Source organism: Amblyomma americanum, chromosome 6 (genome assembly GCF_052857255.1).
Source record: "Amblyomma americanum isolate KBUSLIRL-KWMA chromosome 6, ASM5285725v1, whole genome shotgun sequence".
Lineage (NCBI taxonomy): Eukaryota > Metazoa > Arthropoda > Arachnida > Ixodida > Ixodidae > Amblyomma > Amblyomma americanum.
In genome coordinates, this window is record NC_135502.1 from 100,725,342 (window position 1) to 100,734,810 (window position 9,469).

Consider the following 9,469-nt stretch of genomic DNA (forward strand, 5'->3'; position numbering starts at 1 on the left):
GGGGAATAATGCCACCTAGTGTTGCCAGGTGGCGCAAGCTGTCCGCGAAGACGATGAGGTTGCGATCGTGCTATCGTGGATCGGCCGCCATTACCGTCTCCTCTTGCCGACTCCAGCTGTTGAAGCGTCTCTCCGTGAGAACTCCGTGACAATATGCTTCTACAACTCCGACTAGAAATTGCTTTTTTTCTTTTTTTGCGGTGTGTAAACGGTGCACTGGAACTCAGGCAAACGAATCTCACAGAAAAGTAAGCGGTAGCATTACCTGTGGAAACATACGCCCTTTGCTGCAACCTATAGTGCTGGTCAAGTCAATAATCCTAGTGTGCAAGACACCAGGTATATTGGTATATGGGAAGCGGCCCGAGTAATACCTTGAATTTAAAAGTTTCTAAAGTTCTAACTACTGCACATCAAAAAGGTAGCACTATTCTCAGAGTGAAGATTCCCTGGAACGTTTCGTTGTTACGTACGCTAGTAATTATCATTTACTAACGAAAAAGACTTAACTCTGTTCAAGTTTTTTTGAAGCCTGGCTTGTGCACAAATGTCAGGAGATATCACTTAAGATTCTTGCCTGTCTTTTCTCGCATTATGTCCAAAAATATTTTCCGCCAACGCTGCCTCAGTGTTCGACTTAAGAGCGTTAGCCACAGGAGCTTCAAGTGTTTAACATCGGTGCACTCAGCAAACGGGGAGAAGACCAAATCCGAATATCCGCGGATGTTTCTTTCCGGAAGCATCCCTACTAATACACAAGCTGCGCCATCTCCATCATGGATTTTGCACTACTGTTGAGGCTTATATTCACCTTCGCTATATCCGCTATATTTCCTTGCTATATCAATTAATAAATTTTATAAGCGTCTGCATTACAGCACAAAGAATCATTTGACTTCATTGCCAACCCTTTGCGACAAACGTTTCGGCCGTAATGGCCGTATGAAGGTCCTCGGAACACCGCCTATTTACAGGAGGTACTCCGAGACCTGATTTGGGAACAGTTCGGGATAAAAGTTATTGAGAATACGTAAGTAATCTGCTATTCGCCGATGACATTGCCTTGCTAAGTCACTCAGGAGATGAGCAGCAAAACATGATCAACTGGTCAGAGAGGCAGAGCTGCACGGTAGGTCTTAAAATAAGCATGCAGAAGGCCAAACTGATCTTCGACAGTCTCGCAAGGGAACGGGAGTTCACAATTGGCATCAAGGTTCTTGAAGTGGTAAGAGAATATTGTCACCGATAAACGGTCGAGTCACACAAACCAGGTTTAATTAGACGTGCTGGGCGTGCAAGACAGCAGGGAGCTCGAGCGAGGAAGATGACAAAACCTCTAGCCCCTCGAGTGCGCAAGGCATGGCAAGTCCCATCTAAAGCAGTTCGGCCGCGGTATGGCGCCACTGGATTGATTGGTACTGTGGCAATGTCTACTTAGGGCAGGTAGTAGGGCAGGTAGTAGGGCCACTGGCTACACCAAAGTAGCTAGTTTAGCATGGCTCCATTTTTTTGCCAAGGTCGAAAAAGTATAGCTCCGCCCACCTACACGAACGCATTTCTTTTACGCCTAGTGTACCCCAGGACTACACTTTCTATACCGCTTTCTTTGGACGAGCAGACGAAAAAAGAAGGCGCGCGTTTCAAACGCACAACGCCATTTTCTGACTAAATGCCGCGAGAGGTTGCAGCGCAGCCTCGCAAGTCTGTGAAATTCGTCCGCTTGGACGACGGCAGCTTTATAGCGGTGCACATACGCGACGAAGACAGTGGCAACCTTACCTTCTAAGAAGATAAAAACTGCTTACACGACTGAACGTGCGTATTTTAGTCTGCTGAATGCTACTTGGCGTTTAGGTAAGCCACGTTCGTTCAGTTCGTATCAGCGCTGAGCTACCCACGTGAAAAATGTATTTTGCGCACCCGGGATCGAACCCGACCGCGGCGGCTGCGTTTCTATGGCGGCAAAACGCTAAGGCACCCGTGGGCTGTGCGATGTCAGTGCACGTTAAAGATCCCCAGGTGGTCGAAATTATTCCGGAGCCCTCCACTACGGCACCTCGTTCTTCCTTTCTTCTTTCACTCCCTCCTTAATTCCTTCCCATACGGCGCGGTTCAGGTGTCCAACGATATGTGAGACAGATACTGCGCCCTTTCCTTTCCCCAAAAACACGTTAATAATAATATTAATAATATTATACATGTATCATCTACGCATATATGTGTGTTGGTGCGAGCTCCCTACGCTTACAATATTGTCTTTCACGTCCGTGTATTAATATGGCGGCACCTCAAAGCGGTCGGTCAGGCCGCTGGCTGAGAGCCGAGGAACAGCCATCAAAAGTCGCACCCCATACATGCCGCGGAACGGCGTTGTTCCCCCATATTCACGACAGAAACATGGATGCTTTGTATTTCGCACGAGGAACCCGTCGTCAACTCTTCACCCTACGATGAACTTACTTGGCAAGAAATTTCGCGACAACTGCGTGATACTCTCCATGCATCCGCATAGCAGACGATACAAGTTTGTGTGTCGCGGTCCATTGGAGGGAAACAAAAGCGTCCTTGGCATTTTTCTACCCTAATAAACGCCACGCAAAAACATTTTGCAGTATATATTTTTCCAGTTAATCTTATGATAAATTACGACGATTCGAAAGCTCAGAGGCTGTCGTCTGATCTCGAGGACGACGGCGCTATTGGCCGTATCACGCTATTGGCTGACGCTCGTGCAGACAAGTGACACGCCTTCATGTCATAGCTTTAGCCCCACCCTCCACTCGCCTAAACGAGATTGTAGGAATTAAGTGTAGCTCACTGTAGGTTAAAAAATAGCCCTATTGACAGCTGATCCGGATCTTGAGAGGAAGGTAACTATAGAAATAAGAATTGGGTGGAGCGCATATATCAGGTTCTCTCAGATCATTAATGGCAGTTTACCAATATCCCTCAAGAAAGAACAGAACCAAAATTGACGTGATTTAAAAGAGAGAAAACCGAATGAATGGCACACTCGAGCGAACGTGCTTGCCAGATCGATTTTCACAGTGCTAATTGTCCATGAGCGTCAGTGCAATACTGGAACGCCGCACTCGTTACATTATCACATGGTTATTACATTCTACGCGCTACATGTTTTAGGGTGGCCACGCCACCGTGAGAAACATGGTCACGAATTCGGCTTTGGTCCTCCAGGTAGCGCTGTTCTGTTTCATCGTCGTATACCTTCATGCAACGCCAACTTTGGAGAACCACTTTTGCTTCAACTCAACGAGCCGGGACAGCCGGAGTCTTCGACAAGCGGCAGCCCATTGACGGACGGCGGTTTACCGCCATCCCTAGCCACAAGCAGTTCCATGGCCAGCTTTCTCGGGCAAAAATTTTGAAAATTAAAAAAAATGTGAGGCACTGTTGTGGAAATATTCATGGTAATGGTTCCTTATTCTGATGTGTAGGAAAACGTTTCTTTTAAATTGTTTCCATCGATCGGATCGAACAGTTAAGACTACCATAGAAAACCAGTGCGAAAGCTTTTGACGATACCGAAAACGTTTATAGAATAAAATATACAAGACTGTCACTAGGTGATCTGCGGATATATTGGTTGTTATAGTGAAATCCTACATTATATATAAAAAATTGCGTTCATAACCAGTTTTTCGTTTAAAATTGCCTTTGTCCAGAATTGGTGGATATGCTTCGTCAAGCAACCTGTTGCCACCTCGAGCGCGGGCGATTCACCACGACTACTTCAGGCGCCACCGTTCTGCGACCAATCGGGGCGCGCCGCCGCGAAGAACATGATCAAAAACTCGGATTTGCTCTCGTAGGTGTCTTATCCTGCAAATGACACTTGTGCCAGCATAAGCAATCCTTTCCTGCTCACAGTGTCGTTCCCCACTGAGTTGTTTAACTTTTAGCGCGAACAGCTGTGCCATGTATTTTGCTCTCGCTACCAAGCCTGCTACTTCCTGTCGCTTTACTCATCATGTGCGGTAACGTGTAAATAAACCCCGGACCTGTCAACCGGAATTCATCGCCTTCCCTTGAACAAATATTTAAATCTCTATTGCGGCTCGAATAACCCCAAGGAACAGTACTAAGTGAACTTACTTTAACCTGTGGTGCTCAGACTAACATACAAAGCATCGTCAATGGCATTTCTTCCTGCTTTTACGCCATGGAAAAAAACTGCATAAAAGACTGAATCTGCAGAGTAGAGCTTACTGCTTTGCCCAAATGGCGATGCTGCCACCCTGGCGTTTAAAATCAGAACGCATGCAGAAAAGCGTGATAATACTCAAAAACGATCACGAAGATCGAATTTAATTTTGGGGGACCGCAGATACAAAAAAAATGCCGGTTCAATATGAAACACATGTAGTCACCTTTTTATCTGAGAAACTAAACATCACAATCTCAATTGATCTTAATTAGAACAGCACACAGGCTAGGCCGTTTTGAAGCTCTTAAGAGACGTCCAATCATTGTAAAATCTCAGCGTTTCAAAGATAAATCCGAAATTCTTGTTGCATCATCCCAACTGTAGAACCAACTTTTCCAGCTCGAGAAGATTTCTCAGCACGCGTGTGCCTACCGAGATGTTAATTTGCTCACATCTGAGACCGAGTCGAAGTGTAAGATCCGATTTGATAATCTGCTCATTAATAAGAATCGATGTTTAAGACTGCATGAGATAAACGGCTCATGGATAGCAAACAGTGAATCTACAACGTCCAGTCGAATTCGGTCATAGAAATATATCAGTCATAAAAATGTGCACCAGCTCCTGTGCCTTCCCGTCCCCCTGATGTGCCTTCTTTCGAACTGTGAGGTAACGAAATTCCATGCTAAGCTGTGGCAGCTGTGGTAGTGCTCACTGTACCCAGATGACGCAGCCTGTCAAATCTGCTGCTGTGGTCGCCTCGACGAAAACTCTGCGCGCAGACGACTGCAGTTATTCGCCGATTCCGGACAATCCAGTCAAAACAAACTGTTAAATTAAGTGCAAAAAGATAGACTATAATAAGCTATAGTGCGGTCGGTGGTTGAGCCTAAATAGCCAGTAGTTTGAGCAGAATTTTTTTCAACCCTGACGGATAAATAGGGAACACCGTGTAGAGTTAGAAATATTTTCGGGAAGCGGAGTAGCGGAACAACATTTGTTTATGCTTTGGCTCACCACACTCATAGCCGGTACTCGTTCCAGCGGCTATAGTATGCTTATCCTCTCAGGTTTCCTGGCTTTTCAACAAAGCGGCTTCCCTGACCGCGCCGTTGCAAATACTTTTTCGCTATACTCAAAATCGTAAACTCTTGTCCGCGGCTGTACATTAACCAAAATATCTTTTTCTAGACGCCTATCAAGTTTTTGTCTCGTATCGAAGCTTACTGACTCTAGGAATCTCTGGAACACTGCATGCGTGGAGGTCTTTTTGAAATAGCTGTGCAGTGGCATTGGTGCACCCCGTGTTATGTGAATCACAAATTTAAAAAAAATGTCATTGTTAGCCAATCTAGCACCTTCAAAACCGACCAAGAACCGCTGAGTGGACTGGTGTTGCCATCTGCTAACTAAGAACCGAACTCTTGCAGAATAGCGGTTCCGTTGTCGTTCTGCTTTCCCGGAAGGTGGGAGTACATGACAACTCAGCCTACAGTCATTGGAAAAAAAAATTTCGAATGCAGCCACTCAGCTCCAAGGTCAATTACATTGCCGAAAACACGTATTGGCATGGAGCCCTATTAACCTCCTTTTAGCGATTTTCGTCGCATAGACGGGGTTTCTAAACTGATCGAATACGCCGGCGTTACAAAGTACTGCTGACGATGATAGCCTGGGTAGAGTCGCGCTTATTTTAAAATTACACAGTAAACTCGCACTGGATTTAATATAGCAGCAACCTTGTTCGAGTCAAACACTCTCTTTCCTCGAGGGTGCACAAAAAATAAATGCCAGACCAGGGAAAACTGGCTCGTTGGCATTTGAAAACAGGCGGCATTAAAGAGGAGCTGTAAGCGTCGACGCACACTTTGGAGGTCTTTTAATGTTTATGACATCGACGACGAGCTTGTACGCCTGCTAAATCACGGCACTGGGCATTCCTGTAAGCAATAGCCAGCGATTGTATATTAGCCATTTTGTTGCCCAGTAAACTACCTGGAAAATTTTGCCAGTCAGTCTGACTTGTGTATTAAATTAAAAGACGCGTCCTTTCCCGCTTTCTCTTACTCATAAATTTTATTACCGTAACCACACCTGGCGAAGCTCTTATGAGATAAATCGATTTCTTTCTTTGGCTTTTCAGCTTCGATGTATGTCGCTTCAACCTTGCCGGAATTACAGGGGAGAGTATCCATCTCAATTTGCTTGTTAGACTTTTCCATGAAGATTATCACTAGATTTGGCCAATAGAGTCAAAGGGACTTGTAGAGAGGGTTGGCTCAGCAAGCTACTGCAATGGCCTGAATTCTGAAAGATCCTACGGTTCTTGGGATGTTCTGCAATAGGTTTTTTCACAACAATTTATCACAACAATTACTAAACTTAAAGCAGAAAAAGAGCCGGAATCCTTGGCCACATTGTTCTTAGAAAAACGGTACTTTCAACGCGGAAATCTTCGCGATCTCGCTCGGTGCCCTGAATAATTGAGCGACCCGCAAAGCTTTCCTGCTGTGCCAGAGCAGCGTCTACAGCATTTTGCAATGACTGTCGGACGTAAAACGAAGCTCAGTGGCTGCTCGCCCCACTGAAACCACTAACGTAGAAATACAGGGTGAACGCACCTTGCGCAAGACCGTCGAGAAGCAAAATTAAAGATCAATTCAGTATGCTTCGCTACCCTGCGTAAGTCGCAAAACACAGCGAGAGCAAGCGTTAACGTGTGGTGTTTTGTGTTTTAAACCCCTAACCTTTAATTCCGTCTTTATTCGCTCCCTTCACAAGCATAGGCGTGGGCAGGGTTCTCCATTAGCGTTAGCCAATTTTCACCGCAGCGTTCCCCCTCACCCGAACCACCTCCCAACGAGGCCCCAACGGTCAAAACTCAGCGCAAATATAACCAATGGATATAAAACATTTATGTCATTGTAACGAAACTGAAGCATATAAAGAATATTATTGAGCAGTTGTTTTTAGTTGTATCAACAGAAATTCTGCATGGCTATAAACCTGCACTTTAAACAACGCCGGGACATGTCCCACAGAGTAAAGGTACGGGTAAACTTGCGCTCCCTTCATATGATTAGGGGGGAGGGGGAGGGTCCCCCCCCCCTTCTTGCTCACGCCCATGCTCATAGGTACGGTATGGTGAAACATGAGTGCATTCTCTCGTTCTCCCACCAGCCCACACTACGGCGCCTGTTTCTATCCGCATTACGGCACTACCTCCATCACGGTTCCTTCAAGGCGAGATATAGGCGACCACCGAGAAGTGACGCTTCTTTGGCAATAACATACAGAGCCCGTGGACGCATTTTTCTGGCGTTATTGTTTTGTCGCTGTCACGCTCGATGAGGCAGCGGTTTTTGGGGAAAAACTGTGGGCCTCCAAATTGTCGCCTCAGTGCGGCACTGACTGCGCTCGAATCTGCGTGAGATCTAGCTTAGCACCGCTGGTCGCAACTTTCGCCAGCCGTCGGTCGGAAGTCTAGCCGTCAACCAACACATGCAAGGGTGTCGATGGGTGCGGGCCACACTACGGATATCTATGGCATGGGTGCCTATTTTGGGAGCTCATGTTATTGCTTTGCCACACGCAATCAGTGACTAAGTGTCCACTTTTGGAGGTTATTTTTTGTTTTTTCCCTGAGCTCAGTGACTGTGTCTTTCGCAGACACTGAGGACCTGTGTTTTCAGGGTCAGCGTGTATGTGAGATCAGCCGAAAATTACGAATCACGTTTTTTGCTGTCTTTCTAACCAGCCTTCGTCCAATCTGGTTTTACTTCCCGTTCTGGCTATTGCTGGTCAAGTGGGCTCCGGAATAACCCACGTAACAGGCAATTGGAATCCCCGCACTGTGCCACAGCTTGAATGACGTAATGCAAACATTTGGCCAGAGCCAGCTGCTCCCATTGTAACGATTATGACCAAACAAGTGAACATGCAGAAGGGTTTGGGCAGAGCATATAAACCACCTGTGCACTTTTAGTCCGCGTGCGATTGTTTTCTTTTAACGATGAGCACGGTGATCACCCCGACTGCAAGCATGGATCGGATGTGCTACCCTTCTTCACAAGCGTGAAGCGTAGCGTCCTACATGTAGAACACCGCTTTTATGCGCAGAAACGTCAAAGTTTATTGCGCAAAAGCTTCCGCCCGCCAGCGTAGGTTCAAGAGGCTCTAAACAAATATGTAAGTGTATATGCGTAGGGGCTCAGTTTTGTGCATTGATTGCATTTAGAAAGAGCCGCCAGTCTTCTTTGGAAGGGGGGAGCAGATTTGACCACATTCTAATTAAGCAAGAAAAGAAATGTTTTGCCACTCATCATAACAAAACCAGTGCGCGTGATGAGGAATGCGATTTCAGAGTCCGCGTCAAATGTTTAAAGCTTTCACGTGTAATCGGAAGCGCATTTGCCTAGTATCCTGCATTTTAAGGTAGATCAAAAGTCGGCGTTGAGGAAAATATTTCCATGAATAAGACGATGACTCTGAAATCGGAAGTTACAAAAACATTTCATATAAAAATGTGTTAATTAAAATAATTCACCAAGTTACGACATATTTTGCATGTTTCACCCAGCATATTCTGCACTTTTCAAAAATGATTCTCTCGAATTAGAAGACCGCTGTTTTCGGCATAGGATGGTCCGCGGTGGAGCGCATGACAGTAGAGCTAAGAAGTACTGAATAGTAGGTGGTCAACAATTATTGAATAGTAGACTTTTTAGAATAACATTGTTAGTGTCCTTATTTAATTGGAGGAGTGCAGCCCACAGCAAGTAATACCCACATCAGTTTTTATAATTTCGAAAGCGCTGTTACTATTTTGCTATTTCCACGAGTTACGTGCACACGAAAAGTTCTTTAGCCTGCATGCTTCTTGAAAGCGCATGTATTTGGACGAATGTAGGCAAAACTTGTGGGGCCACAGCGCTCAGTTGAACTGCGTTTTCGAAATTCTGAAAACAGATATGGATATTACTTACGGTAGGTTGTACCCCTCTCTATGAATAAGGACGCCAGTAGTTAACAGTCAAAAAGCTAAGTACTAAGTATTAGTTAAACAGCTTACTATTTAGCGCGTCCTAGTGTATTAAGATCTGCTACACTCTAACAATGCTATTCCGAAAAAAAAGCGCTCTTTAAACTAAAGAAAGTTGTTTTTAAAATGTCAGTAACATCTTAGGTTAAACACAGGGTAGTGGTTAAGAGAGTGCGTTGAGATATAAATACTTTCATGCGGCTAAAGTGGCACTATTCCTATTGCTCATTTAAAACGAATTTCAGCTGCCGAGCTTCCTTTTT